At 43.0% G+C, this 22,957-nt stretch overlaps 1 protein-coding gene across 1 annotated transcript in view; it reads right to left on the bottom strand.

The window, feature by feature from the left end:
* Nucleotides 1-17,129, bottom strand: part of ppp1r16b (protein phosphatase 1, regulatory subunit 16B) — a 76,430-nt gene extending 59,301 nt beyond the window's left edge. The window contains 1 exon segment of the mRNA XM_071519489.1: nt 17,023-17,129. The gene's annotated coding sequence lies outside the window, so the exon portion shown is untranslated.
* Nucleotides 17,130-22,957: the final 5,828 nt, after the last annotated feature.

Raw genomic sequence — 22,957 nt, 5'->3', positions numbered from 1 at the left:
GACATCTGCAAAACATTCTACAGAAAACGCTGTATATTTTACGACGTGCTGGGTTTAACGACGCCAAAGTGGGTGAGCGCAGTCGCAACTCATCTCTTTCTTGTTAGATGTGAGTGCAGCGGGCAAAGTGTATTAACTTCAGACAGGATGTGTGACAAATAGGGAACGTCAGTGTTTTCTTTATCTGTCTTTGATGGTCCATGGCATTAGCTCAGGCAATATGAGACCCAGGAGCTTCTGCTGATCAAATCAGAGGAGACATAATTATATTACTTAGAGTACACACACACACACACACATACAAACACACACACACACACACACACACAAGTACAGTGAAATATACACAGAGAGAAAAACAAGCAAGTAAAGACAAAAACGCAGACACAGACCCACACATGCACAGAAACACAACTTGTGCAGATGTCGGGAATTTCTACCCATTAGTATTTCACCACCCAGCTCTCTTTGCATATGGCTTTCATGTTTGAAGAGAGATTGGTTTAATATTTAACAATATGAACAGCATATATGGAGTTATACTGATGAGGAGCATCCATGACTGTGTTCATGTACGTACAACAGCATGAATCCAGGCTGCTATTCTTGGTGGACTGTCCTCCTTACCGTCCCTCTTCATTCAGTCTTTATCACTGACTAGGGAAGGTTACTGCCCACTCTCGTTAAAAAACAAAAACAAAGCATAATGCACCCAGGCACATGTAGTCCTGTTTGTATTCACTCCATCTCTATAACATTAAAAACAGGTGAATGAGAAGCGGACCTTAGCGCTCACATTTTTTTTTAACGGGCAAAGATAGAATAGAATAAATCGTTTGTAGCCCCCAGGGGAAATTGTTTTGCACATAAAGAGACTCAGTGGTGCATGGAAAACCGGCCGAGTGCATATACTCAGTGCACTTGATGTGATGTCCTGGCAGAAAGCAAAGACAACCTGTTTGAGCTTTGGGGCAACTGTAAGCCCCACTGGTGATATTACAGCCGTTCCCCAGGGCCGAGGCAGAAAATCACAGATTGACCTCCATCAGTTCCGCCGCTTCAGATAAGAACGTTACGGCACACTCACACTTTCTATCCCACATTTTTGTAGAAAAAGCAACTGCATTTTGTGCCGATAATTTGAAAAAGTGGGTCGCACAACGCAAATTTTTCTCAAGCAGCCGCCACTATCAGTAAACAGTATTTATGTCCTGCTCTCAGGCACTTTGAAGAAACACCCACAACAACAGAGTAACAATTACTACTACACTTTCTCCTTTTTCATTCTGGTCGTTGTCGTCATAAACTGTCAGCTGCCTACGTACCGTGAAATCTCTTCTTCTTCCTTGTGATTAGTTGCCTCACAAAAATACGGTCCAAGTCATATGCGCTCCTCTAAAAAGTTAAACTGGTCTCGACTTTAGAAAGTGCTCTGCCTAAAAACATACAGGGCACAGCCACTTTCCATCCACCTTGCAGCAGCTCCCCATTGACCAGTAAAAGTCAATGGGGTTTGACAGTTTGCAAAAAGCAGAATCTGCTGTTGACCTGCCAGTCCAGGATATTAATAAAGGTATATTATGAAAATGAGAGTCATAACTGCAAACAAACATCCTATAAATACAATGTCAGCCTTTGCATAAGTAAAAAGTTTGACAATAATTCTAATAAATAAACTGTAACTAAAAGCCATTTGTCTGATTAGGCAGACTGTATGGAGCAGCTGTAGAAGTCAGGGTAGTTGAGACATTTTGCCTATCTTGCCTATCTTGGCCGTCTGAGGACTCAGTACAAAGGCTTTGTCACCGAGCACTCAGGTCATCACGATCCATTTTCTTCCTTTCATCATTGCCAGTGCCAGTGCGTGTCTGTCTTTGAATGTGTCTGCATTCTTGTATCTTTATGCTTCTGAGGACCAAACATCCTCTCAAGGACAGAAAGAAAAGTAAAACTCAAGAAAGTGAGGATGTTTTGCCGGTCCTCGGTTCTTTTAAGGGGCTATTTTAGGGTTAGTGCTTGGGTTGAGGGTTAAGGTTAGAATTAGGGTTAGCTTTAGGTTACGCATGTAGTAGAGAGGGTTGATATTAGGGTTAGGGAATGAACACAGTCATTGAAGGTCTTCACAAGTATAGGCACATAAGCGTGTGTGTGTGTGTGTGTGTGTGTGTGTGTGTGTGTGTGTGTGTGTGTGTGTGTGTGTGTGTGTGTGTGTGTGTGTGTGTGTGTGTATGTGCATGTCTCTATGTATACTAACAGTGCTCATATGTGTGTGTGCACGACAACAGCGCTGACATCAGCTTTAATTCACTCTAATATCTCCACAAACCAGCTGGATTGAGGTCATGCTGGACCTTCAATCAACATTATGAAGGTGATTTGGCACAGTGGGAAATACAACACAGACGTATAGATGGCAGCACCACAGTATGTGATGTCACACCACACAAAGTACGCAATACCCCAGTCGGGTTTTGAACTTGGCTTTTTGATCTAGGCCTCTTAAATATAAAACATCCCTCTGGAATTTGGTCAGTACGCCCAATTGTCCCTCTTCACCGATGACCGAAACGTACAAAGTTAACTGACAATACAGTTTGCACTCAGCATTGTTTTCTAGGTGTGTACAAAATGTTAGGACCTTCAATGCAAACTTTGGATACTTTTTTCAGTTAAATTAATACAACACCATAACAAATCCAGCACCTTTTATAGCTGCTCTTCTCACAGCCAATCAGTGTTGTTGTATTCAGCTTTACTTGTGACTGGCAGAGCATCTGCATGCTGTATATGTAACTGCTTGGCTATTGGCTACAGGCCACACACAAGTCAACACAACATACTCTGCATCAGTACACATTTCAACTCATTTCCACAATGCTACAAGTGGATGAAGATTAGTGATGCAACGATCAGGTTGTTTTTAGGACAATTCCAATTACTGACGTTTTTAACAGTGCGATCAGCCGTTCACCAATTCAATCACCGACTGAGGTAATGCATCTCCCCAGACTTTCTACTAACAACGGCACATCATGTAAAAGTGCACAGCAAACAAACAGCACAACATCAAAATAGCAATGCTCTAACAGATTGTGCTTATGGGTGAATGACATTTCTGTCGTAAACAAATGTGTAAACAAATCCGTTTTTATCCATGCATGGTGATAGTTAGTGTGTGCTTGACGACTGAGGTGCTTAGTCACCTATTCCCACAGTTAGTGCATGAAAAAGGTTTTCATTGAGGCATCATTGGCTGTGTGTCCAATATATTAAACTGTTTTAATATGGTCCATGAAATTCCTAACATGACATTAGAAATGAATATATGTGAACTTAAATTAGATTAAATTTTAGATCAATATACAAAGCACAATGCAATGCAGCTGACGTGATGCAATATTGTGTCAAGTTAATTTACACAAACTATCTAAGGTGCCAGTACTGGCAACGGTATCAGAAATTTCCAACAACACCCGGCCCTAACTGGAGCCAACTTGTTGTTTTCTCTCCAATGCCAAAGCAGCATCCTGGCTCAAACCCTGCACAGGCATACTGAGCGTTGTACTACAGTTCATGAAGAGTTGAAAAAGTCAACAGAAAGTTAATTTTCCATGCACAAAGGCAACGGAAGTTAAGCAGTCTTATCAATTCATTTTTTAGTACCAGGATCAAGAATGCATTTGAATCCATTTGAATTTTGAAGCGGAAGCCAGACACTCCAGTTGAGTGTTTTTGAGCAGTGTGGGTGCCAATAGAATCGGTGTCCTAATGCAGATTCGTTTGGAGAGAGAATACATTAAAAGGTAATGGACATGATGCTCAAATTGAGGTCTGGCGGTTGAACAGCAACAGCCTTTCAAGTTTTTCTCTCTCATCATCGCAACCTCCTCCTCATCACCTTATCAAAACTTTTTGGAGGAGAAGGCCAAATATTCTCCCGTCTCTTCCTTTCATCTAATAAAGGTTGAGAAGGGAGAATATGAGAGTAGATATGGAAAGACAAGAAAGGCTACAAGGAACAAAGAAAGATTATAATTCAGCCTAAATGAAAGCTGCTTCAGCATTAGAAGAGAATCCAGGTGCTGACAAAAACCCAGCAGGGGTCAAAAGGTTTTCAGCTAAATGATAAAGCTCACTATTGAAAACATTATATTACAGGATTTTGTTCTATGTAAAACTTGAACACATCTCTATCCAGTACAAAAGATTTTAATAACACTTCTTATGAAGACCATATCTTTACACACTTACAATTCACTCAGTTACATTCCATTATGAATGTCTGACATTTTTATAAATGTCCCCATAACACATTATAGATAGGCTCTTCATAGCAATTCCCGCTAAAATTGTCATTTTCATCAGGTACTGGATAGATCTTCTGGATGTCCGATTGCTGCAACTCCTGACTGCAGGAGCAGGTCAGGACAAAGCAGTGCACAGAGTTTCACAGTTCCTCTCTCTGCTCTAATGGTCAGTCGGAGGAAGTTGCCAAAATAAGAAAACTCCGCCCACTAAGGTCGTGACCCCATCAATCAGCAGGTCTCCACAGAGAAGGCCGTGCTGCAGACCCCAAGAGCGTGTGTGTGTTGGTTTGCTTCTGTGCCTGTGTGTCCCATGTATGCATATGTGTGTGTTTGTGCATATGAGTGTGAGTACGCAGTGTTCCAGTGTGTGTGATTGGGCCACAGCTTGTGCCAGGGTAACACTGGTGCCAGCTGTGTGGTACAAACAAGGCCAGCAGCAGTAGCAGCAGCAGCATGTGGTGTAAATAAAGAAGTCCTGTTTCTGTGCTGCTGGTGAGTACTGCTGTACTGCCACTGTCCCCTCTCCTCATCCAATATATCACAGGCTGCTATGAGGAGACGAGCAAATACCGTTATCAGTCTCCGCCTGGCACAGGCAAATGCGAAGACAAAAATGTACACAGCCACAGACAGAGACATACAGGGAGCAGGAGACAAACACATCAGGGGGAAGAGGAAAGCTTCAGTGCAATTCAACAGGCCCTGAAAGATCCCTGCACACACAAGCACATACATGAACAACCACATAGAATGCATAACTGTCGGTGTACACATGAGCATACAGACACAAACACACACACACACACACACACACACATACACACACACACACACACACACACACACTAGTGGGCCTCTGCATCACTAATAATGTTGGTAACAGTGCGTGACATTTAGTAGCGAGGAGGCGTGTGCTGTGTCAGGACAGTCCGTATGGAGACACTGACGGCACTGTCACACACAATGGCCAAGTGTGAGAGAGAGAGAGAGTGTGTGTGTGTGTGTGTGTATGTGTGTGTGTGTGTGTGTGTGAGTTTGTGTCTGTGTCTATGTGTTTAGCTACATGTGTGTGTCCATGTGAGCTGCCTATGCCTCACCATGTTATGAGAACGTGTGTGTGTGTGTGTGTGTGTGTGTGTGTGTGAACACTGTGCATGCATGCCTGCTTGTGAATTTGCAGCTGAAAGAGGCTGAGCCCAGTCCCCACTATGCCCCCTCTACCCCCTAAACCCCCCGACACCCCCCCCCCCCACCCCCGCCCCCTGAGCCCCCTGAGCCCCTGCCCCTACGTTCCAGGCCACTGCCTATGTCTCCAGGTCCCACTAATTCATTTAATCACCTCCTAATACCAAAGGCAGGCCAAGCTGATTAAAAAAGCCCACCAAGACCATTCAGTTAGACAGCGGTAGGAGTTACAGCTGCCGTGCAAACGACAGAGACCAAGAATGTCAGCCATCATTCACTGCTGAGATATAAATCTTTAGTGTCCGGCAGAAACCTTGTGTCATTCCAGCCCATTTACTGCTGTCATTTGCCAGTGCTTGATCAATGGTTTGGCTTGGTTTCAGGGTCACAGGAGAAAATTTCAGCTGTTAATTACATTAAAAATGGCAAAATTAATACAGGATTTCTGCAGGGAGCCAATGTGAAATGGAAGATTTAATGTAGCTTGGCGGTGTAAAGCTTTTCTTTCAACTCAAGTTAACTTTTTACACCATTTTTGGAAAGCAAAATGGGATTACAGAATTATCATGTTCACACTTTTGAAATGAAAGAGCCTGATCCAATTTCATGTGTAAATTGAGCAATACAGCCTCTTCAAATGAAATGGCTTGTTCTCATTTCATGATTAAATTGAACCATAAAGCCTTTTGCAATGCGACGGCCTGCTCTGATTTCATAGATGGAGCCATATGAAGGTGTTCAGGGCAAGGCAAAACAAAATGAAACCACATGCATGACAAGGGACTGTGCAGTGTTTATCTGTCACTACACTATCTGTCACTGGTGCTGGTGAAGGTGGCGGCCTGAGCCTCCAGAGCTTCCCAGCACTGGTATACACACTAAGAAAATCAATGCGCAGCCCACTCCTTGCATACCAGAAAAGGCTTGACAATGTGTGGTATTTACCCCATGCTAATAGGTACTTAGAGGATGTTATCTGTGATATGCAGCCCATGGAGGTAACTTGCTTGATGTTCGATTTGTTTCACACTTCAAAAACTCACTGCAGGACTAAACAGGGCTAATCAGGACTTACTCATTTTCAAAATCAATGAATTTCACCCAAAGCAAAATCTATGAGATCATTTGTTGTGCTTTGTTAGTTTGGGCTATGGCCTCAAAACAACAAATAATGCTTTGGATTTTGTGTTAAAATTGTTTGGAGCTGTCGCTGGCCCTGGAAAGACCCACTGGGCTTCGCTGATGCTAATGATCAGACACTGACAGCAGCTCCTAAACTTCTTCCACCGAGGACCCAAATTTTACAACTCTCGTTACACCCCGAGACTCAGGATCATTACCACATACTAGTGATCATTTTGGGCCCTGAGCCATTGTTTAAGAAACACTGCACTAGAGGCTAATGGCACAGCACATGGCCATTAAAACAGGAAGCAGTTGGTTTTGAGTGTTACACTGCGATTTGACATCTGACCTCTCTGACAACCCCAGCCATTAGCCGAAACGTGACCCCCGGCCATGTCAAACTGAAATCGCGTTAGTCACACTGACACAACACAGATCTATCTTTGGAGGGCTTGGCAGACACACATACTCTCTATATTACATCTTACACACAGTGGTAGCTATTGTAGAAGTCCCCCCACTCTGCATCTAGCTTGTATTATTGCTGCAGGATGTTCCAAGCAATTCCCCTTGGTGAGTTAAACACCAAACGTGTAAAACGAGGGGATTTTATGCTCCATCTGTAGATATCCATTGCTTGTTATATCCATGGCGTGTGTTCCTGCGATCAGTTTGTGGCAGTCGTTTTGCATCCAACTCACTCAGCATTTAGTTTTACTCAACTGCATACAGAAATAGTGTGAATAATAATTTTGATGGAAATTCAATTTGGTGATTTGATAACGCAGTACCAAGGATGGTGTTAAGTTAAAGGAGAGTCACAATAAACACCCTTTTTTGAGCTTTTGATTCGTTATTCAAATGTGTCTTTTTATACAGTCCAATATACATCCATTCCTTGAGGTTTGTCCCTGACAGTATGAACTAATTTGTCAGTGTTTTATGTTTGGCCCTGGAAGTCTCTCTGTGCTCCCCTCAGCAGTATCAGCAGTTTCCTTTTACCAACAGAAGGAGGGGGGGAAAAAGAGGGACTCTACTTAATCAGTGGTAGAGGAGAGCAGAAGAGTGGAAAGAAAAGCAGAGTGGCAGCAGCTGCTGTATGTAAACAGATAAACAGAAAACAGAACAGGCTTCACTGAGCCATGAAGCTCCACAGACTCCACACACACACACACACACACATACATACATATTTGTTAGTGCATGTTTTGAGTCAAATAAGGCAGCAGGTGGCTATAGTGACCATCCTGAACCAGAACCAGGAACGCCACAAATGGCTGACCCTACACTCTAATCCCTCTGGTGAAATGGATCAGAGGAATGTGTGGAGAAACAAATTCCTCACTACAATGTATGTAATATAGGATCAGTCCTGTAAATTAGTAGCCATGCCAAGAAGCAAAATCTGTGCGCAGATCAATTGTCAGGCCACTATAAGAAATTATAACTGTCTTGTAGAGGAACAGGAAGCAGAAACTTGCTCTATCTTGTGCTGAATATTGCTTTACTCTAAATAAACTCTTTCCATCTGACTGCCCAAATCTCTCTCTAGTGGGATAACTTTTCTTATGTCAGAGAACGATCTAAGCCGAACTCTCACAGCATTGTATCACTCCTCCATCTATCCGTACCAGTCTGCCTTCATGCCCTCTCTCTCTTTCTTTCTCTCCATTTCTTTTTTACCAACCCTGTCATGTCTCCATTGCTCCATCCCTCTCTCCCCTGACGTCCTCTAAGAGGACGTTTTTATTCTGTCTGGATTACTTGTCCTAGTTGGCGCTGGGCGTGCTGCTGGGGAGAGAATTTATTTCCTCCGGTGGAGCCTTGATTTAAAGCACTCAGGTCAACTTGATTCTGGGTCATTGTCTCCCCTGTCGTTGTGACGAACCAGGGCAGTGGTAGACAGCATATAGCATATAGACAAAAGCAGTGTGTTGAGGTGCTACAAAATGGCAGGACTGGCCAGCAGCACTCAGATTTGACCCGAGAAGGAGTAATACTTCCAGGGTAACTCTGACTGACTATTCTGCTATAAGAAAGCCCGATATTCCAAGGCAACAAGACCAAGAGTCTAACAGCCCCGCAACATTGAATTTTGTGGAAGCGTTCCTGACGATAATCAAACTCGGGTCTCCCAATTGAGTCTGCAATCGAACTCCCTGCGGCACACTTTCACCCACGTGACCAAAAGTGCGGAACAGGGCAACCGACCGAACAAACGTAGAGCCCCTGCTGTCACGGGGCTAAAAAACATGAAGCAGCAAGCTAAACTCAACTCATAAGCACCCAAGTTACATTAGCTTATGTCCGCATAAGCTGTTTGCTTGATGCTTGTAAATAGTCCATCTAGGCCAGCAATCTCGCAGTACATCCACGCTTCTCTGCCAGGACTCGTCCCGTAGGGCCTACTGACCAACATACGAGTGACCAACATATTACTCAGCACTGCACAGCGCTGTTGGCCCTACAGTCATACAAAGTCCACATTACAATTCCTGTTAACCTACTTCAGAATTACACTTCATCCTGCGTGACACAGCTAGGTCAACACTGCTCTAGGTCCAACAGTCCCACCATTGTACTGCATTCAATCCAGTATTTAGCCAAGCAGGACAAAACCAGTGCATGGCCTGTGCAGCCATGGCCTACTATAGTAGTAGGTCAGAGACAGGCTGAGGCCCCAGATTACCCAACAGGCAAGGTGTGAAGCACTGGTCACCAACCTTTTAAGGGCCAAGAACAAATCCTAAGCCAAGGGGGAAGGCAAGATCTACCTCTCCAAATGTTGAGGGAAAAACACAGACTGTAGTTCCAATTTAAGGCCTTTTATTTAATCCCATTTCAACAATTTAATGCATTATTCTACTGAGTGAAATGGTAGCCAAGAAGATCCTTACATGTATTCAGCTTGCCAAACATGCCCTAACTTCCTTTAAGAAAGCAATAATAAAACATACTGTCAATTAGGGCTGCACATTTATGCCAACAATGACAATCCCAATTCTTTTGCCAAATATTGTGATCACAATTATTAATTAGGATTATTTGTCTCGGTTTAAGGAAACAACATTATTTGACTGTACTTTTGCACCTTGACAAATACCTTCACTTTTTCACATTTTTCAGTACAGTATTTCTCAAAATAGCAGCAGCTAGACAGTCTGTTACTGTCTTACTCTTATTGTAGTCCTCATTCACATACTTCCATTAATGAATAATTACTACTTTATTACCTTGGAACGCTGCTACAACCCTAAAGCAAACATTGCACAGAATCTGTACTTGTTTGTTGTCATCTGTCTTAACACCAAACTATCTCCAAATGACAGACAGTGACTCACATTTCAGACACAAACAATGAACAGGTATGAATTTTCTATTTATAAACAGACCTCATGGTTAAACTTATCATTTTGTTCCAAGTAGACAACAAAATATGGATTTTCTATTTATAACAGAACTCATGGTTAAAATTATCATTTTGTTCTTGCTACTTGGAACAAAATGATAATTTTAACCATGAGTTCTGTTATAAATAGAGAATTCAGGCAGCAAGACAACAAACTATAAGACACGTCTCCTGCCATATTGTAAGATCAGATGATTTTCCACCACAGATGTACAGGGCCACAACGGTGACAGTAGTAGGTCAGGCTGAAGCCCCAGATTACCCAACAGACAGGGTGTAAGGTAATGGATTAAGAACACTCTTACTGTACAACTAATAAGCTTCTTGTTTTCTTTTGCTTGGGCACACTGAGGCTTCTTGTAGGGGAATGCAGATCAACAATAGCAGCCTTGTTGGAGTTTTAAAGCAATTTTGTATTCCTCATGCACCAACAGCAGACATTCTTCAAACGTGACTTTAAGGTCAGAATCAATCTTATTAACTCAGCGGATTATATCATATCAGCAAACAGCCTAAATAAGACAGCCAGTAAGATGTACTCATACAAAACCAAGATGACCAAGCAGATAATTATCAGCCGTATTATAGTTTCTGGGGCAATCTCTTCAAGTGTTGACGACTCTCAGTCTTCTCACCTAGACCCAGCCCACGGTTTTCCTGTCCTGCTCCCTCTCTAACAGTCCACTAGGTTAACTCCGAAAGGATATAATAAACCTCTTCTCCCCGGCAGTAGCCTGCAGTAGACAGCCATGTCCACATGACAGTCCATTTATCTTTCTAGCTCTTCTTTGTTGTCGTTTGGTGTCTGTAGTCTCTCTTTGCTTGTCATCTTTGTTTTTGTGTGATGGTTTCATTTTTTTTTGTCTACTGAGATGCTTTTTATAAACTTGGGAGCTTTTATTTCACCTGCACAAGGTAAGCCTATTGCTTTCCATTACATCAGCGGAGCAGCGTGTTGCGTCTGTGGTGGCAGCTAGCAGGCCAGGCTTAGAGCTTACAGTAAGAGGTCCAGAGCCTACAGCAGGGGTTCCCATCCTTTTCTGACACGTGACCCCACACTGAGGTCAGAAAACTCCTGATCCCCTCCTCCCCAAGTCTATTTTGAAAATGATAAAATGTCCGAAATAGTCGTTTTCAGTTTGAGTACGAATTTTTCTAGGGGACCCCGTTTTCGATCTCACAAAGGGTCCCAAGCCCAAGGCCGGGAAAACCTGGCCTACAGCCTCTCTCCACAACAGCAGCTCATGTTTAGGGCTTGCAGTCCCGCTCCTGGGTGGGGTTAGTCGTCCATCTGCTCCATACTGCGCACTGACATGAGCAATTCATGTTTATTTTGGACCAATCTGTCTGTTTATTTATAAAGGGGTTTGACCACAGCACGCCCTGGCCTCCAGGTTGTAACTACCACCCGTGCTGCAGTCATCCAGCTCACTCTGGATCTCCAGGCAAATTCAGGAATATCCATTTTTTCTCTGTTGTCTTTCCCTCTTCCCTTTCTTCTTTAAAACGGTTCCTCTTTCTGTTTCTCTGCCTCTCCCTCTGTCTGCGGATCTGTCCCGATGTTGAGTCATTTCACTGCCTAATGATGGTTTGAGTCCCCGGCTAAGACCCAGCCAGAGTAAACAAGGCTAAAGACTCAGCCAGCCTGCAGTAAGTGTCACTTCTAATCCACTACTACACCAAGATGGGCACACAGAGAGCCTGCACTGTCTCAATAACTGCGGGCACAAGCACAGTCATAGCTTTACATGCTGACTTCTCATTTTACCATTTAAAAACCAAATATCTGCCTCAGTCAGTTTGTTAGATCCAGAAAAGGAGAGGTGGAGAAAAAGGATGGCAGGAGAGGTTTGGATTCATCATTGCAATCCTTTATTATGTTGGATAGATCGGTGCTTCTCAGTCAGAGAGCTGTGCTGCTGAGTGAACTCAGGTGTGTCTTGAGGTTTTGTTCGTGCTAAAAAATGAAGATCAAACAAAAAAACGATGGTGATTACTTATTCAAAACTTAAATAGATTAGGAACAACCCTAATCCAGGTTAAAGCATGTCTGGCCTTGTCCAGTATTAACTATTTCTGAAGCCAACAGTGGAGACTATATAAAGGCAGAATAAAGTAAAGGCTATAGACCACTGGTTCTCAATCAAGTTTAAGTCACAATAAAACTGCATTTTGAGAGCACTGATGAGAGCAGTGATGTATTTCCTGTTGGAGGCAGAGGGGCGGGATCATTCAAAAATCTCAAGAGTGATTTTTTTTGTGTATGGTATGATAGTTTGAATGGTCTAAAAATGCAAAAAGGTCATTTTCCATTTCAGTGTGACTGAAACTGCATTCACCTTGCATCCCAGGTGTAAATCAGTCCCTGATTGGATAGCTAGACTGAAAACCAGCAGGACTCTGGGTCTGGTGATTGCTGCTGTAGACCGTTGGCCATGTCACTGCATCAGAGCTGGTGCAAGGGAAGACCACACGCCATCACCTTTTCAGTGCCACATCGCCACAGCCACAGCGTTCATGTGCAACTAGCCTGTTCCTGTGACTCATTTGGAAATGAATGCTGCAACTGTCGCTGATCAGTTAAGACACACACACGGCAGTGATAGCATCACCAGCATCTTGTCTCAACACAAACACACTTAAATATTTGGCCTCTTTTGAGGATTCCTAAAAGGAAGCTTTCAGACAAACTTCTGCTTGCTCATTAATATTTCAATGGATACAGATGTCAACACTTTAAAGGGAGGCCGCACTTTAGAGATCTGAGCCAAAGAACATTGGTTATCACTAGTTCATAAAAACCTAGAAACCTTAATGGGCAAAACACTAGTGGTGAAACAGAGTGTGGCACATACTTTAACTTAAACAGGGTGTTCTACAAGCTGAGAACGCATGTTAAGGGTGTGTGTATGTGTGTGTGTGTGTGTGTGTGTGTGTGTGTGTGTGTGTATAATATGGGCATTCTAGCACAGTGAACCATGATGATAGCAAGAAAACACTTGCAGACACACCTACACTCATACTCGCACATATACAGCACATAGAAGGAGCAATAACAAGGAGACAAACCATAAACCATGGACACACACACACACACACACCCCTCAGCTGCAGCCTTGGCTCAACCAGGCACAGCCAGGCACAGGAGTGTGCTGTCCATTTAAAACCAATGGGGGCAGAGCACACAGGGAGGGAACACAGAGCAAAGCAGACATTAAAGGGCCCATCTCAAACAGCAGAGGGGGAATTCATAAAAACAGCCTTCAAAAAGCACACACACACACACACAGGCACTTTTTCAACAGCACTTTCAATGTCAGCAGAATTTTGCCTTTGATGTTCAACAGCTGTGTTGCTCTAATCTAAGAGGCATTTTACTAATCAGGACAGAGCACGACTCTTTTTATTATATTATATATAATATTACAATTTTAAATATTAAGAACTTTTAAAAGCCTCACATACCTAATATATTTACTATAGGCTGTATGGAGAGCAGTTGACAAGCAGTGTTTTAAATGCACCAGTAGACAAATGTCATGCTTTCTAACATGGGTAAATAATAAGGAAACCTCAAATATTACTCGCAAAATTCTTTGAAAATGTATTACCCGTCGTAACCATGTGCTGTGTTCATACTGGACCAGCAAAGCTTTCTGTGCTTTCCATAACAATGTGAGGAAAAAACCTTTACAATGGCCCCTTGGGTCAAATGCCTTCCTGAACACAGAGTACAAGCCACAAACTCTATGAGCTCACTTCCTGTTCATGATGATTCACTCATTCTGATTGGTGGGTGTACATCTGAAGACACAGTCTGCACAAGATGCTGGGCTTCTATGCAGAAAAGCTAAAGCACAAGTGCAATGAGCCACAAACGCAGCGCTGGGTCAGCGAAGGCTGTGAAAATGTTGTGAGCTACACAGGCTACTGTATATGCATAAAAGCCTATAGAGCCATGCATTTTACTTTTGCTTGAACAGCAAGTAAACACTGCACTGCATACACTTAAATATGCAGAAACACAGATTCACACACGAGCATTTGCAAATTAACAGACTCCCAAACACACACACACAGACACACACACACAAGGCTAAAAGGATTGAGATGGCATGGTGCTAAAGCTTTGCATTACAAAACAAAGACATAGTATACAGACACATGCAGCCAGTTTTGGTGGTTTTACCCTCACAGTTGGGGTTCAGAAATCCCCAGGGTCCCGCTGGCTCTGACCAGCAGGGGACACAACATTGTGTCCACTGATCACTTCACTATCAACCCAGCCAAAAAACATGATTTCAGGGACAATGTGAAGTAAACTATAATTTACTTGCTCATCCTTTTTCATTTGGTATTCTTTTGCAATTGTGTATATTTTTGCATAAAATCACCAACTAGACACAAGGACTATAATCTTTTGCACTCCTGCTACACATTTTAAAATCCATTGTTTACACTGGTCAATAACCCTGCCAAAACACACTAATGAATAAGCACACAGGAGTAACACAGGAGTAACAAGGAGAAATGCATTCTCCTTGTTCAATAAAGAGTTTGGGGAAAATGGGTGGAAAACCAAATGTACCTGACCAACATCCATTCCTTGATGATTTGGCAAAACTCAACCACGAGGCACAAGCAAGACTCTTACACCAATCCTACATATTTAAATCCACATCAGGGGAATGAGAAAGTGAACAAGTGAGTGCTTGTAAGAGATTGGCATACAAATATGGCTAAGAAATGGGGCGGCAGAGTTTGAGGCCTCTAATTAGGCTCGATAGCTGCCCTGAGATTTGCCTGCCGCAGTATTAAGATCACAGATTAGCAGACAGTGCCTGGTCGCTAGCTGTAATCAGAGCGTTGATCTAGTATAATCGCTTTTCGATACTAAGCAAGCACGCTGGTTTGAGGCATGGCTTAGGGAAGACATCTTAAGAAGCAGGGGGCCGAAGAAGAGATCTCCAATTCAAGCATAAGAAACAGACTCCCTGTGAGCACTGGCAAAGCAAAAATGGCAATAAACAACTTTTGGGTGGTTGGGTGTTTGTGTTGACTTGCTTTGATGTCAATCTCAGACAGTGCCCAGCTCCTCTGCAAGCTGAATTTAAGGATAAAGTGAAGCCTGTGTCTTTTAGCATGCCTCCTGGGCCTCCTCCGTTTCAATATTTCATGAGCAACAGCCAAATCACCGTGTCGGAATAATTAAACATCAGTTAGGGTACAAAACTACAGAGAATATATTATGGAGGCAGCTCATCAGTGAAGTGGGAGTGCTGAGGGAGAGCAGTGGGGTTCCTCAGAGATCAGAGAGACTGCTCACACAGACACTCACAGGAATCTAATTTTGCCATTACACCGTATATAGACTAATGGTTCATCGTCTAAAATACCGGGGTAATGGCTGGTTCTAATACGGAGGAGTGCATTACCAGGGGCAAGCAGTGTGTGCGTGTGCATGTGTGTGTTTATGAGTGCGTGTGCACACTGCACAAGGTGTACATTGGTTCTTGTGATCATGGCAGAATGTGTGTCTATGTGTACAGTCTGTGTTCATGAGGGAGTGTGTGTGTGTGTGACTGTGTGAGGATGTGCTCATAGGATTAATGCCCAGTGTTTGTATGCATGTGAGTATGCATGCGTACCTGTGTATTCATGAGTATATTTTTAAGTATGGTGTGTGTATTTGCATGTTTGCCTGTGTTTGCATGTGCATATATACTTCCCTGCTTGTATGTCCTCATGTGTGTGCAAGTATTCCTGCATGTGAGTTTGCGTGTATGTATGTGCCCACATGTGTGTGTGTGTGTGTGTGTGCGTGCATGTGTGTGCATTTGGGGAGAGTACTGTCTCTGACAGCGCATTTCTAACATGAGCTGACAGCCGGTGCAGATGCTGAGAGGCACAGCAGGAGAAAGCGCTCAAGATGTCTCCACACATCAAACATTTAAAGGGCAACACAACCAGGCAAGGATACCACCTACCTTAACAAAGCGTACATCTGGCACAAACTGAGACAAACACAGCCACCAGTGTTTTACATCTTTTTTTGTGAACTTTGAGAAGGCTGAGACAATGCGTTTGGGTAGGAGAGCAGAAGCAGTGCCAGCTAGAGACAGAGCCTCTAGATGGCACAGTGGTCATCACAGCACTAAGGATGTCATGGATTTTTAATGCAGCCTACGCTGTCTTACTATGTGAGAGACGTAGGCTACAATAGGCTTATGAATGCCAAATTCAAGGGGGTGTAAAAAAAAAAAACTCCTAAGCTAAATCTTTATATCACAGATTTGAAAAACAGAACTTAAGTGAAAAAAGTCGATGTTTTACATACAATAAGGCATAACATATACATATGAATTGAATTTCTATACATATTTGCGTATTTATCATTCTAAAGTTTGAGATGGAGACATTGTTCCTCCCTCTTTGCCAAAATATCTACAGCTTTGATGAGCCTCTCTCTTGGAAAACACAGTTTCCTTCGGGGTTGTATGGGAAAGTGACTTGTGAAGTTACAGCAAAATAAACTCCACTCGCTACAGTCGTCAACTACTTTAAACAGCGGTCAAGTGTCCCAACAGCCCACACTTACAAAGTAGCAGCAACGTTGCAGCCGCGGTCCACAGTGAGCAACATTACAGCGATGTAATGGCAACATCCCGGGGAGGATGTTGAAGCCTATCTTTTAATCACAAGCCTTGTTGCTGAATTAGAGGCGCCAGCAGCGGAAATACTGATTTTACCAGTATAATTACACACCATTATAGCGTTTAGTTACTCTTACACACGGTAAAGTGGGGCTAAAACTGCTCAAAGAAGAGCAGGAGACGGGCATGCCTCTCCTCCTGCCTGCCTGCCTGCCTGCCTGCCGCTTTTTCCTCTACTGAGAAAAAAAATCCCCTTCTCCCCCCTTTTAGTTACAATCAGTCCACGGCGTGCTTGCATTCAGCCCCACAAACTGGCAACATCTGTAACAATTTCTCCACTCACCACACTCCGTTTAAAGTCGAGATGTTCACATGGATGCGAGGGCAGAAGGGAGAGCGGACACCGATATCCCGGAGGTCTAAACTTGTCCCGTTAGTAAAGACAGAGCGGGGCTGATAAGAAAAGCGGCGTGTGTCTGCAGAGTCTCTCTTCTCTCACACAACCAAGTCACTCCTTGAGGGCGGGGCCGGAGAGGGACGGGGGGAGGAGACTGGAGCGCGAATGCAGAGACACACTTTATGGCGGTGGTTCCCAAAGCGGGGCCCCGGGACCGCGCGGGGGCCCTCGAGGAGGCTCCAAGGGGACCCCAGCGAAAATGAACAAGGGTCTTATTTTATTTTTATTTCCTTTTATTGGAAGTTAGGACACTAAGAGAATGATTTATGAATGTGCAGATCAAGGGTTTCACTCTCCTCACTGTATCTATTTGGGGGGGCCTTGACATGGAAAAGGTATGGTGTTGTAGCATCATATCTTCAACTATTAAAACAATAGATCTGGATGTGCCAGCTGTTAAAAATGATTCAAAATGATTCATTGAAAATTCTCCTTCTGCATCTCCCACATCATAGGCCTATTTCCCAAGCGGTGATGCTGAGCCTTAAAAAAGTTATTTTGCCATCATCTTTGCACTAGCCCTTCACGTGTGTATTTTATTTTTTATCATTTAGCAGTATTTTTCCACTTGTCTTAATGCTCATGAAGTGAATCAAAAATAAATTAAAGTTGAAAATGAATCAGACCCTTAAATTAGGTTACATTGTCTGTACCCCCACTCTCCGGCGAGAAAGTAGACCTTGTAAGAATGTATAATGCACATGAAAAATTAATGTGATCTCTGAGGCTTCTCTTCCCACTCTTTGGGATTTCCTTACTCGCTGTCTGTCTTCTATTATGTCTGTCTGTCTGTCTCTCTCTCTCTTCATTTCCCTCTCTCTCTTAAATTCTCTCACATTCTCTACCAAGCTTTCTAACTCACTCTAACTCTCTTTCTCCTCTCCTCTCTATCTTTCTTTGGTTGTATCCGGAACACTGCCCCCCCCCTAACACACTATGAATATTAGTGACCAGGAGAGGAAAAGCTGTCTCCCCTGTAATAGGCTCCCGGGGATTCCTCAGGGATGGAGAGGAAATTCATTTCCCAGCCACGTGTTTCATTAAGAGCTCCAGAATGTCAGCTATGCTCCGAGGCATCCGTGGCCAAGGCAGAATCACCTCACTATGAAGACGTCACTGTGCGTTTAGGAATGTGACAGGTAAAGAAAAGTGTCACGAGGTTAAGATATCTGCAATACTCATAATGAGCCTCATGAGAGACAAAATGATTGTAATGTATTATTAATGAGTTTGTGTCTCAAGAGTTATGTACCAAAATGCAGTAATAACCAAACATGGTGGGCGCACACATGTAGGCGTACGTGCACACACACACACACACACACACCATCTCTGCCAAAAATGTAATGACATAGACACACACACATGCACACACATAGACATTGGTAACATGGGGGAAATAAAACTGCCAGTCTCTTGGACGGTTTATGACCATGCTCTGCAGAAAACCAATGTTTGATGTCTCACCACACGTCCTGATCTGAGAAACTGGGTCAGCAGTATGGGTTGATGGAGTAAAGTGTTTGTTCACACACACACACACACACACACACACACGTACACACACACACACACCCCTCTCTCTCTCTCCTCTAACCCCAATCTTCCTGGTCCCATGGTGGGCGTACTGAGCCTTAAGACTGCACTCTTTACATATTTCATGGCCTTGTACTGTGGCTGCACTTGCCCCACTTCTCCCAAGGAGCAGAGAGCGAGGTGGTTGTTGTGTTAGGGGTGGCATTAATAAACAAAGCACTCAATAACAGCCGAGAGTGAACACAAGGTCTTTCCTGTGTCCCTCGGGTGTGCCGCTCAAGTTTATTCTGCAGCCATTTAACTTTGAAAACACAGGTTCAGGAGAAAAATGAAAATGCTGACTTTGCCTGTAACGTGGTTGAAAATTGCTAATTAAGCGCTGATGGCTTAAGTAGTTTTGAAAGTGAGTTTTCAAGTCAGAACCTGTTCATTATCAGTTGTGTGGTTTGAATAAGCAGCCAGACAGGCAGACAAAGAAACACAGTTTGTGACTAATAAGACAAGCGCACAGACACAAAGTATTGGATTCCTACAGTATGCTGCAGCCCGCTTCCTGAAAGAAAAATGTGTGTTGAGCTATTAAGAGTCGTATTAGAAGTCTGCTCCACAATGTACCGCATGCCTTTGGCCCCGAGTTGCTCTGGCCTGCATTGATCCTCCCACCCCCTTATGTATCTATCTCCATCTCTCTCTTCACTCTCCCTCTCTCTCCTTCTCTCTCTCTCTAATGTAGATTGGATCAGTGCCAGGTAGATGCCATGAGCCACGAGTCCATGTTGTCAAATCTCCCCATTAAGATATTAGCACATCGACGCGCTCTTATTATCAACCACTTTTTTGCAATCAATTGAATATCAATCTGACTGTTATTTATCACAATGCAATTTAAGTATTCATGCATTTCCCTTTTGTAGGAGCACTGCAGCTTTTAATATTGACCGGCCTCCTGTGGTTAACGGCACTGGATGAGCTGAGAGGGTTGCCAATAGTATAATGTGCTTTACTGTGAGGCTGCTTGAGTATTAGAGTAGCTATACTTTTTCTTCAGTTTCAATGCCTTTCTCTGCATTTAGAGCATACAGTATGTTTTCTCTTTGAAGAAAATGTGACATCAGCATATCTGCACTATGAATATTCATTTTCACACATTCTGAAGCCAGATCCATGTATGGCGTAACTTCAGGGCTGATTGTGCTGCTGAAAACTGAAAGAGAGGTGGAGCCTGGCCATTATCTTTACCGACAGATGCTTACACAGTTGTCATGCCTCTCTGTCTGTCTGTCTCTGTGCCCATCTGTCAAAATGTGTACCATTTGAGTGACAGATCCAAAAGCTGGCTAGGTCTCAGTTTACAGCAACATAATATATGCCACATTCCTTTGACCCTCCTGTCTTGTTTGGGCCGTGCAGGGAGCTCCTCCAGCACTGTGATTTTTCTCAACAATAACTACTATTTCTGCTTTATGGTCTGTTGCAGAGGTGAAGTTGTTCAAGGTGGGCAGGCACCCCATCATACAGGAGTAGTCTTTTTTTATTGGAACGAAGACAATGGTGCATGGCGTGTAGTGGAGAGATCAAGAGAATAGCACCAAGTACTTTTTTGGAAGGGTCGGTGTACTTGAAGTGCGCACAGACCCTCAAAGAGGTGTACTGTCGTGCACACTATGAGCAATGGAGATGCAAATTCGACAGTTGCAAATGACACATGTGTTGTCTCTAAGGTCATTTAACAGGCAAATAAGACCACTTTGCAGGCATAGAAAATGGAAATAGTGTCCGCCATTGAACTGCTGCTAAGGGATCTGTGGGGGGTGCACTCACAGATTTGAATGAAATGTGAAAGCATCAACTTGAGTGCACAAAAAAGCGAAAGAGGGAATAATTAAGTTTTTATTATCACTCAAGTCTATAAGACTCCTCTGGTAGTTATAGCATGTTGGAGAATACCTATACATTTAGGAGTGAAAAGAACGGCGACATAATTTTCCACATCCAGTTTATCCAGGCGGCATTAACTCTTTTAGATCTGGCATTAAACCGGGGAGACATTTCACCACAAGAATGTTTCTACTAGCCTATTACACTCCTAAAGAAAAATTACATCAGCCAATGACCTAAAAACCTGAACCCTCAATGACTTTTTTTGGCTGTCTGCGGTGCAAGCAATTCTTCTGAGAAAGGAATAGAGCGTGTCATCATTACGGCCCAAGGACAGTGAATTCACAAATAAGTGTGTTTCCAGGGAGCACGTACTCTAAGTTATTTGCATATTGCTGATGTCTCAATTAAAGGGAGAAATCATGAATCCAGCATTTGGAACAGAGCCACCTATCTACAAAAAAGATAGACGGCTTTGGTTTTGGACAGTTTGATGTAATTAATGTATGAAGAGAAGCCAAAGCCCTGTTTCTGATAGCAATATAAATCGTTGTCATTCAGTGGCTGCAGTGTTTGCAACTTAACCTGTCCTCCTGAAATATTGTTAATGGCGCTGTCATCATCATCCACTTCGTCCGGCTTTCCTGGAGTAATTTCTGTCAATTATCTAAATGAATCACTTTAAATATTTCCATGTATCTTTCACCATATTTCTCACAGTTTTCCTATTTTTTCTAGCATTCTAGTTTAAACAGTTTAAACCATCTGCAGATTCGTAATGGTAGTTTCCTCCAAACGTACAGTGGCTCTGTAATAGGTGTCTGGTTGTAGGTTTTTGTGAAAAGATACAGAGAGTCCTGTTTGATATTAAAGGGATCGAGCTGCAGGCAGGGTGTTCAGCAGCGAAACCCAGAGACAGTCTGCGTCAGTCAAACTTTGTCACTCCAACACACAAATTATTGTACGTCTCTCCAACCTGTCATAGCAGCCAATTATTACCACGCAGTATCATGCTGAGAGGAACAATAACGCAGCTCTGAAGTGAGATCTGAAAGTTAGATTTTTCTATTGGAAGATTTGACAGTAAACCAGATTACAGTGTGACTTCTCCTCCTCTCTGGCAATTCTGTGAAGATTGTGATTCTCTTTCATCTGCATTGGCTACAATATAAAGAATTCCCCCTCTATCCTCTTCTCTTCCTTGGCATTGTATTGCTGTCCATTGCATATTTTTTTTATTATTGTGCTACTTACAAGCATAGCTATTCAAAAATATTGACTTATTCTGCTGCTTGGACTCATTATAAGTTATGCTGTAATAGAGTGCCAACTAAATACCTGGAGTGTCTGACCAAGAGCTCCCTGTATAATCCTGTGCTGGACACTGGAAGTAAGTGGTAAGCTTTGGTCCCAATTTTACTGTGTGCAAAAATGACACAGCAGCTTTCCAAAGCTTAAAACAGACACTAACAATAACAACAGAGGGGTAATTCACTCTCTGCTGGAGGCATTATGTGGTCTGATTCTGCAACTAGGCTGCTGTGGGAGTGCCACTGAGGTTGAGCACGGAGTACACAGAACTGGCAGAATATGATACTTAACAATTTGGTTGGTGGTTATGCTTTAAAAACTGTTTCTTTTAACACAGACAGACCAGTGGTGGCTCCTTCAGGCAGCAAGGAGCCTGAAATGTAAACAAAGTATACTTGTGACCTGAGCTTGCCAGTTCAAATCCATAGACTGGCTGAAAAATATGAATGAGGGAAGTGAAAAAGCCCCATAAGCCAAGTCTTGAAGTTTCTTCAAACAAGGCACTTAACCCCCAACTGCTTCAGTAGAGCTGCACTGAGCCAACGGAGCACCACTCCTTCCCTCTTCAACTATTCTCACAAGTCACAGCCGTACCTGAGAATGTGTTCTCAGTCAAATTGCCTATAGTTAAGTAAGGACTGAAAAAAAAACACCAGTTTACATCTGGTCATTTCAGTGATTGTCTGAGACTCAGAAATGTAAACAGCTGCATTTGGAGTGAATCATGTGTTGTGCATACATTTGCATAAAAATCAGCTCATACATTCAAGCCAATCTCTCAGGAAAAGGTCATGAGATGCCCCCTTATTTCAAAGAGTAGTGTTTATGAAAACCATGTCAACCTGTTTAGATTAAATGATGAGGTGTGAATACAGAATTAAATGCCTGTGTTCAAAAATCGTTACAGGGGTGGCTTCTTGTGACATCTGGTAACAAGAAAATGCCATTCGCCCTCATTCTCCCTCTAATTGCCCTCTGCAGCATTGCCTACTAAGCAGCAGGCATTTTGTACTGAAAGCTCAGAGCGCTCTCTGGTGGTTGAACTGGGAAATTACACTTTAAAACACATGCGACGATGATACATTTATTTAAATCA

The sequence above is a fragment of the Centroberyx affinis genome, unplaced genomic scaffold (assembly GCF_046629955.1).
Source record: "Centroberyx affinis isolate AG114_WGS23_722 - 3 ecotype Tasmania unplaced genomic scaffold, CSIRO-AGI_Caff_v1 ptg000702l_1, whole genome shotgun sequence".
Lineage (NCBI taxonomy): Eukaryota > Metazoa > Chordata > Actinopteri > Beryciformes > Berycidae > Centroberyx > Centroberyx affinis.
This window is presented reverse-complemented; position numbering and strand designations above follow the sequence as displayed.